Source organism: Nuphar pumila, chromosome 9 (genome assembly GCF_984573655.1).
Source record: "Nuphar pumila chromosome 9, dmNupPumi1.hap1.1, whole genome shotgun sequence".
Lineage (NCBI taxonomy): Eukaryota > Viridiplantae > Streptophyta > Magnoliopsida > Nymphaeales > Nymphaeaceae > Nuphar > Nuphar pumila.
In genome coordinates this window covers 76,686,188-76,695,918 of record NC_143257.1, presented here as the reverse complement: position 1 = coordinate 76,695,918, position 9,731 = coordinate 76,686,188, and positions in this window count along the sequence as shown.

The window sequence follows — 9,731 nt, the reverse complement described above, 5'->3', positions numbered from 1 at the left end:
TCTAGATTTCAAATCCAAGTCCATTCCCAGATCTCATTTGATCTCCCTAAATCCATTTCTATTTTTAAATACATTTTATTTTCTCAGATCCATTCTAAAATTCAAATTCAATATCACTTCAAAATTTTATCTTTTTCTCTTAAATCCATGATTAAATTCAAAGTCCATTTCTGACTTTGAAACTTCATTTCCTTTCATTTCAAAGCTTTAAATCATTCTTTCTCGAAGTCAAGATTTATTTTTCCAACTCTGATTTACTTCAAAAACTTAGAACTTCTCTGATCTATCTCAAGTTCTAAGTTAGATTCAATCATTTCTTCACTCCTTTACCAAGTTCATCTCAGAATACTTGGAAATTTCCAAATCATTCTTTTCAAAAGAGCATACATTCTTGCATTGCACAAGCATGATTCTTTGTGCATTTAGATCTTTAGGATAAATTCTTAGATTATATTTAGGCAAAGCAAAAGGCATAGATTCGATCCTTGGTTCGATTACCCCTGGTAAAGGCGCCAGGAATGGTCGAACCTCATACCGACGAGTGAATCCCATCTCTCCATTTTCTCGCAAATTTTCAAAACAGAGGCGAGTTATATTTCTAAATATTTTTCAAATCAACGTCAAGTGAGACCGCGCAAAAAAGTTCCTCTTCTCTTTCTTTCTCTTCTTTTCTCTTCTCTCTTTCTTTTCTTTCTTTTATTCTTCTCCCTTCAAAAATGAGGAAAATAGAGGTTAGAAAAGGAAAAGAGAAGGAAGAGAGAGAAATACACAAAAGAGGAAAAATTTTGAGATGATCACAGTTTTGGTGACCGTGATGGGACATTGTCTTTGTCTGGTCGAATTATGCCTTTGCTTTGCTTTAATATTATCTAAGTGTTTATTCTTCTATGTCAGCTTCATTTTTCATGCAAACCTTAGGAGCTTAGACTCTATCCTAAGCTGACATCATTGCATATAGGATCTAAGTATGGTTTGGTAGGACCATATTGAGGAGATTATATCCATGTTCACATTAGATTTAGGTCTTAAATACAACTCTCCTCAATTCTAGGGATTGAATGCAAAACAATGTATGCAAGTGTATGCTTCTCTTTATTTAAATCTATCTCTTTAGGACTTGCATTAGAGCCTTCTGATTTTATTGCATGTTGATCATATTTTGAAAAACATCCCTACCTATATTGTCCCGGTCTTCACGTTGCTAGTCTGTCTCACTGAACCATAGTTCGGGAGAGAGCCTCACAACTAGACCACATATTTGGGTTCGCGCCCCCCTACCACTTACCTAAGGGCCATAGTCCGAGGTATATCGGTAGGTGCTCAAGGATGTTGGGAAGCCTTTACCATAGAACCGAAGAGATATCTTATATGCCACGTACTTCGAGCTTTGGCTTGAGTATATCGGCGTACCTTGATTGGAATCAGATGATATAAATCTTAGAGTTAGGATTAAGGTCCTATCAACCATTTCAAATATTGCATATAGAGTCAGCTTTAGGGAGTGTTGTTTGTATATCCTTGCTTGTATATATGTGATTGTATGATATTTTATATCTTCCTTATATTTTCCAAAACCCTGGGTATATATTTCAAAATTTTCCTTTTTGTTTCTAAAAACCCAGGTGTATTTTTCTTTCTCTTCCTCTAAATTCCTTCAAAATTCTTCTGATCCTGCATGCAAGTTCTTCAAATTTTAAATCTTTACCATTTATTCTTAAATTTCATTTATTCTTTTTTTTTCTTTTTCTTCTGATTTTATATTCTTGTTTATATTTTCATAAAAATCTATTTTCATCGAGAGACATCCTTTTCAAAATGGTATTTTCTTTTATATTTTAGTCGGTTACTCTCCTTCGTAGGGTAAACAACGCAAATTGTCACAAATTTTGTGGCGACTCAATCCCTAGTAATGGGATACAATTTTTAGATTTCAACCTAAATCCTTCCTCTTGTCAAAAAGGTTTCTTTTGGTCTAAAAACCTCCAATTTCCTCTACAGAAAGCGCTGATATTCAAAAATGGTTCAGACAAAAGCTGGAAAAGAAAAGTTCCTCAACACAGCGATAGTGAGGCGGAAGAGATGAGCTCTCCTAAATCAGTCAGAGGACAGGGTCAGAACAAGAAAGATGACATCGACCCCGCTATGTACGATATGTTCCAAAAGATGATGGCAAGGATGATGTCGGAGCAAGCCGAGGCCAAGCTGAAAGAGGCAGTTCCTAAAAGCAAGCTGAAGAAGAAGCCTGTAAAGAAGCAAGTCAGAATCATCAGAAAGAAGGTATAGCCCGACACTACTTCTGAGGAATCAGAGTCAGTCGAGGAAGAATCAGAAGAAGAAGAGCAGATTGTCTACAAATAGAATCCTCCAAAGCAGTCCATAAAAATAGCTGCAGAAGAGCCTGAATCCGTAAACAAGCCCAAGTCTGGGGCTCCAGCAGAGGACCTGATGAGCAAGCAGATGAAGGAGATGAATCGAGCAATTAAGGACATTCAAGCCAAGGGTAAGGGCAAGCAGACCTACACTGGCGAAGATTTTTACGATGGTCTAGATGGGGATGATAACCTGGAGAACCTTCCTCGTAAATTTCTCAAGTTTGATGGAAGTGGCAACCCTAAAGCCCACTTAGCCACATTTTATGCAGAGTGCAGCCGTTTTAGGAAAGACAACAGGGCTCTGTTCATCTGTTTTCCCCGCAGCCTAGAGGGCGTAGCAGCCAGATGGTATGCTGACCATGTAAATCCTATCGAACTACGAGAGTTCGATAAGGTAGTAAATTTGTTCATCGAGCGCTTCTTATTCAACACTGAAGCCTCACCTACATTAAATCATCTTTACAACTTGAAGCAAGGAGAGACTGAAAGAGCAGGTGATTTCATTCACAGGTGGAGAAGCACCTGTAATAAGATGAAGGTACCCATTCCAGAGGAGCACGCATTGCAGGTGATCCTCAATAATTTCTCTCAGCCCATAAGGAGCCTCATCGCCACTTCCCCGGCAAAAACCTTCATCAAGTTGATTGAGCGAGCTGAATGGCTCGAAGCAGGAATAGAAAGCAGGCTTTACGAGGGCACACCTCTGGTCAAGAATGTCCAAGACTAGAAGAAAAAGGCTCAATTCACTCATTCAGTTGATGCCTCCTGCAATAATCTTGGCAGCATCAGCAAAGGAAACAAGAACAACAGTGGCAGTGGTCTGAGAGTAGATCAGCGCAAGGGGCAGAAGGAGAGATCTTATAAGAACAATGACAAGCCGCTTCCAATTGGCCCTCAGCAAAAGGCTGATCTTTAAGAGAAGCCCAAGTACATTAAGTGGGAGAAAGATCGAGTCTTCACTCCGTTATCTGAGAGTTTAGAAGTAATTATGAATTACCTTTTGAAGCACGGGATGATCAAACTCCCTAAAATCGCAGATCCTCCCGTAATGTTGGGAAAATTCAAAGACCAATTCTGCAAGTACCACAGGGCAATGGGGCATGATACAGAGCACTGTTTCGTCCTCAAGCACATGATACAAGACTGCATTGACAGAAGTGAGCTGATAGAGAACGAGGAAGAAGAGCGCCCAACAGTCCTGACAGAACCATTTCCAGATCACTCCAAGAATTGAGGATGCCCAAGTTTTTTTTTTCTACACTGTCATCTTCCTTTTTGTTAGTCATCTTGTAGGGGTAAGTCAGCCCAGTCTTTTATGAATATTTTTCTTTTAAAGTTCCTGTAAATATTCAGTCTTGTTATCGAACCTTTGCTTATCAATGAAATGTCAATTTTTCTTTTTATCTTTTTACTTCCTTCTTTTGCCATACTGGGGCATTTAAGTTCCTGTTCTTTCAGCATCATTCATGAGAGAAATGATATTACCTATGAGGGCTTTTCAAAAATCATGAAATTTTGAAAATATTCGTTATGACCAAAGAGTTCAAATATTCTTTGGTCCAACCTTTGTCAAAGATCAACCCTCGTGTTGAATCTTCAAAAATAAGTTTCTGAACCATTGCATTGAAAATTCAGAACTCGTGTTGATCCTATCTTCCAAGATCGGTTTCAAAATGTTATATTCAAAGATCAACCCTTGTGTCGGTCTTATCTTCCAAAATGGATTTCAAACCTTTATATTCAAAGATCAATCCTTGTGTTGGTCTTATCTTCCAAAATGGATTTCAAACCTTTATATTCAAAGATCAATCCTTGTGTTGGTCTTATCTTCCAAAGTGGATTTCAAATCTTTTTATTCAAAAGATCAACCCTTGTGTTGGTCTTATCCTCCAAAATTGATTTCAAATCTCCATATTCAAAGATCAACCCTTGTGTTGGTCTTATCTTCCAAAACTGATTTCAAATCTTTATATTCAAAGATCAACCCTTGTGTCGGTCTAAATCTTTCAAAATGAGTTTCGAATCATTCAAAAATCAATCCTTGTATTAATTTTAAATCATTATATTCAAAGATCAACCCCTGTGTTGGTCTTATCTTCCAAGATTGGTTTTTAAAACATTATATTCAAAGATCAACCCTTGTGTTGATCTTATTATCAATTTCGAATTGTTATTTTTAGAAATTTTGATCTTTTTTTTCGAAAATTAGATTTCAAACCATTGCCTTCAAAAATTGACCCTCATGATGATCTCTCATGTTTGATTTAAAGGATCAGATCTCGCGTTGATCATTCTTCTTGTGGTGGATTTTCTTCCCCAAAATGATTTCTCACTTATCTTTTAAATAAACATTTTCCTTTCAAGCTCCCATATGCAGGCAGGATCAGAAAAACTCCTTTTTCTCAAATCTTATAAATTTTTCAGTTAATTTTTGGTATCTTTATATGTTTCATTCATTTTATTCATATTTTTTATCAAGTTTACATCAAGTTTTCCTCAATTATATCAAATCTTATATTTCCTTTTCAGGTTAAGGGATAAACCTGATGCCTCTTTTTCATGAGGTATTTTCTAAATCTTGTTTACCCTTTCAGGTTAAGGGATAAATCTGATGCCTCTTTCTCATGAGGTATTTCCTTTATTTTTTTTGGCCCTTTCAGATTAAGGGATAAACCTGACCCTCGTTGTCTAAGGTGTACCCTTACAGGTTAAGGGATAAACCTGACCCTCGTTGTCTGAGGTGTTTCCCGCTCAGGTTAAGGGCTAAACCTGACCCTCGTTGTCTGAGGTGTTCCCATTCAGGATAAGGGATAATCCTGAGACCCCTCGTAGGAGCAATAATGCTACCAATGAGAATTCTTTTGTAAATACAAGTTTTGTCAATCTTTGTTAATTTTCTAGATTTATATCAATTTTCCTTCATTAAATTTTCTTAAATTCTATTCTTTTTCCCATTCAGGATAAGGGAAAATCCTGAGACCCCTCGTAGGAGCAATAACGCTACCTATGGGGATTCTTTTGGAAATACAAGTTTCGTCAACCTTCATTGATTTTCTAAATTTATATCAATTTCTATTTTATAAAAATTCCCTAAATTCTTTTTCCCATTCAGGATAAGGGATAATCCTGAGACCTCTCGTAGGGGCAACAATGCTACCTATGAGAATTCTTTTTGCAAATACAAGTTTTATCGATCTTTATTGCTTTCTAAATTTATATCAATTTCTCTTCAAATTCTATTCTTTTTCCCATTCAGGATAATTGATAATCCTGAGATCACTCATAAGAGCAATCATGCTACTCGTGAGAATTCTTTTTACAAAATAATTAAATTTCCTCAAATTCTCTCCATTTTTTATCAATTTTTCATCAAAATTCTATATCCTTCCGTCTTCTCAAATTTTATTCCTTCTATTTTCTCCCTTCAGGATAATGGGTTAAATCTTGAAAATTGGACCGCATATCTGGTCCACCTAAATCATGGATCATAAATTCTAAATCTTATCATATCCTTTCTAAATTCAAGTTTCAAGTTATCTCGTCACAAAATCTATTCTATTTCCCCTTCAGGTTAAGGGATAAACCTGAATCATTCTTTTCTTAAATTCTCTTCAAATATCTATTCTTTTTCCCCTTCAGGATAAGGGATAATCCTGAAACCCCGACCATTCTTCTTGCTTCAATCTCTAAATATCTTAAATAGGCCGATCTCCTTCCCGACTCTCAGTTGGAAAACCTAGTGTTCACACAGGTTATTTTGCTAAGTTTTCAAAATCTAAAGATCAAGTTCATCACTCCTCGTGTTGTTTGTCTCTCAGAAAGTCTCAAATTTTAGATCAGATCATTAAATAAAAAATAATTAAATGAAATGTCCCAGCTACTTCGCTGGTCGTTAAATGATTAAATGAAATGTCCCAGCTACTTTGTTGGTCGGTAAATGAAATGTCCCAGCTACTTCTCTGGTCGTTAAATGAAATGTCCCAGCTATTTCGCTGGTCGTTAAATGAAATGTCCCAGCTACTTCGCTGGTCGTTAAATGAAATGTCCCAGCTACTTCGCTGGTCGTTAAATGAAATGTCCCAGCTACTTCGCTGGTCGTTAAATGAAATGTCCCAGCTACTTCGTGGTCGTTAAATAAAATGTCCCAGCTACTTCATTGGTCGTTAAATGAAATGTCTCAGCTGCTTCGCTGGTCGTTAAATGAAATGTCTCAGCTACTTCGCTGGTCGTTAAATGAAAGGTCCCAAATTGTACTGGTCGTTAAATGAAAGGTTCCAGCTCCTTCGCTGGTCGTTAAATGAAATATCTCAGTTTACTGGTCAGAATGTCCAAAATCATAGATGCAATTAAAGGTCACATCAAAATCTATATTGAGTGATTATTTCACGAAGAATTCTCGAAAACTTTGCCAATTTGCTAAAAGCATTTGTTGATTCTAAATATTCTTACTGCACAGAAGAATCGCCTCTGATTACCTCTAGTATTCTTTCCAAAAAGGTAAAACGTTTTCGCGAAAAAGAGGTAAAATTCAAATCTTTTCCCTGTTGATCAACCAAAAGGATGAGAGAAATATCCTCGGTATGATTGGTGAAAGAAATATTCAATGACGTTGAAAAGCCAGAAGCGAATTGATATTGATCATAGCTATGACGCATATTTTAAGATGATTTTCTGGCAATCAGACAGTGGAAATATCTTGAGCTACAAAAAGAATTCACTTAATCCATATGCTCTCATTTTAAAGATGCAAATCAAATATCTGCAAAAGGGATCTCTCAATTGTCGTCAAGATCAAGGCGAATAAGCGAGCAGAACCCCGGGGCCAAAGAAGATTTGGATCATCTACCGAGATGAAGGAGTTTGTGAAGGATCCTTCCAGGGAAAGTTCAGATCACCGTCGAGATGAAGGCGAGTATGATGAACCTACCAACAAACCCTAAATGATATTTGATTTGTGCTATCATCAATAGACCCTTTGAGCCAATACCATCATATATAATCCCTGAAAAAATGAAGGATCGGAACATCTTCAAGATGAAGGAGTTTGTGACGTACCCTTCCCCTGAAAAAGAGAGAAAAGTCAGGACATCTCCAAAATGAAGGATGATGTAAAAAGCCCGAAAAAGTTCAATGACTCAAAAAGAGTGAAAAAAGATCATCATGAGAAAACACTCAGATATCAAACTACCTAAATTGCCAGAAGTCATCTTTTCTTATGCAAAATATTTGTTATCAATATCTTTTCTTTACTTGCTTTTATGAAATTGAGAATATTTCTTCTCTTCTCATATCAGGGAAATGGATAACTTCCTTGAAGAAAATCATCAGCGCTAAAAATTTTGAATTTGACTCTTAAAGACCGAGAGGTTAACCTCGTTGTAGGAAATACTCTGGGTAAAAGAGGGAATATCTTTGCACACATGCGCACATTTTCAAGCGTGGAAGTCAACTATAAATTTATCTTATTGGCAAAATTTTCTAGATATTCTAAGAATGAAATAAGTATTCAATATCCATTTTGATGCAATCTAGCGTTGTTTATATCTTCTAGAAGAGTTACCCCATTCAGTTGAAGTATCTCTCCTGTCCCATTACGGTTTCGAGAAATCCGTATGGTTGTTCCCACTCAGGTTAATGGTCAAAACCTGTATTTTCTGCGAGAGGTCATTAAATTCAAAAGCTGATTTAGTCTCAGCAATGAGACGTCCAAGTTCATCCCTTTAAAAAAAAAAGCTTTAGAGAAGCCATTTTCTTCCTCCTTTCGCAAACCCCTTTCGGATTTGTTCGTCCAAACTCCGAAGGTCCCATCATGGTCTCTTCACTCGAGGATTCCGTATGGTCATCCCCTTCAGGTTAAGGGTTAAGCCCGAACCTCGTGCATCGAGGTATCTTCCTTTTTCAGGTTTGGGTTAAATCTGAGTCTCGTTCTAACAAGTTTCCCTCGTTTCGACGAGGTGTTCTTCTTCCAGTCCCATCATGGTTCTTCCCATCGAGGAAACCATGCTTTGTATATCCATTTAGGATAGAGTCCTATTTGAGCTTCATCTCATGAGGCATTTTCCAAAAATGTCCCATCAAGATCCTCACATATTCCTTTCCCCATTTAGGTTATTTTGAGATATATTCATCCAATCCAGGTTAAGGGCTAAACCTGAGTCATTCCACAAAGATTGATCTTGCCTCACCCATGAGACTTGATCAAAACTCTTATCTTTCATCATTTCGGGATCATCACCCAAAGTCCCATCACGATTTCCTCATTTTCTACTCAATTATATCATTTTTGAGGATTTTGTCTTCCCCAAGCCATTCAGGATAAGATTTTAAACCTGAAAAACCATGTCTTTCAAATAAAATTCTTCCACACCCAGTTCAGATTTGCTGACTGGGGCATTTTCAAAATTTGGAGTGTTATCTTTGCCACTAAGCTCGGCTTTCAACCGGCTTAGTAGCAAAGAGGGGCATCTGTGAACACCCCAAATTTTTCAAAATCTTTTAAATATTCCCTTCTTGCCCCTAAATTCATTTTTGAGCAAAATGAGTCATTTTTAAATCTAAATTCCAGTTCAATTCTCAAGTTTTACTGAAATTAAATTCATTCTATATGTTTAAATTGATTTCGGATCTGGATCCATTGTCCAGATCCAAATCTGAGTCTCATCGTCCAAATTTTAAATTAAAATTATAGAAAATACCAAAAATAGTTTTTAAATAGCTCAGACAATCCATCCGATATCCGTTTGGATCCATCACATGTATTTCTCGATTCAAGTTTCAAAAACTCGAACATTTTTCTCAAAACTCGGGTCCAAACCCATTCTTCTGAAAAACATTTCCCCGAAATGGTCTGAAATTCTCAGAAAAATACTTTTGTAAGTATTTCTCAGAAAAATACAAAAAAAATTAGTGTTTAATCTTTGTTTTCGTGTAAAAACTTCGATTTTTGTTCCAAAAATACAAAAAAAATGGAAAAATCATGCAAAAAACCAAAAAAATCGGAAAAACTACGAGAAAAATAAGTGATTTTTAAAGATTTTGCCAAAAACCTCATTTTGAGCCATTTTACAAAAATCTTAAAAACAGGGAATCCTTCTTTCGGAAATTTGAGAAAGGGGAAACGGCCATCTCCCGCACGCTCCTCCCTCTCATTCCAAGCCTACATATTCAACAACTTCTTCTTCTCTCAGCCTTCCATCTTCAACTAATCTCCCGCTCAAACTCTCGATTTCCCCTTTAAGAAGAGGCCTCTGAGCCTCTTCAATGGATCTGTCTCCTACCTCTCACACTCTCCATTACGATCCATCCCTTTTTTTTTTTCCTCCTTCATTACTTCTTCTTCTTATTTTCCTGTTCTTCTTC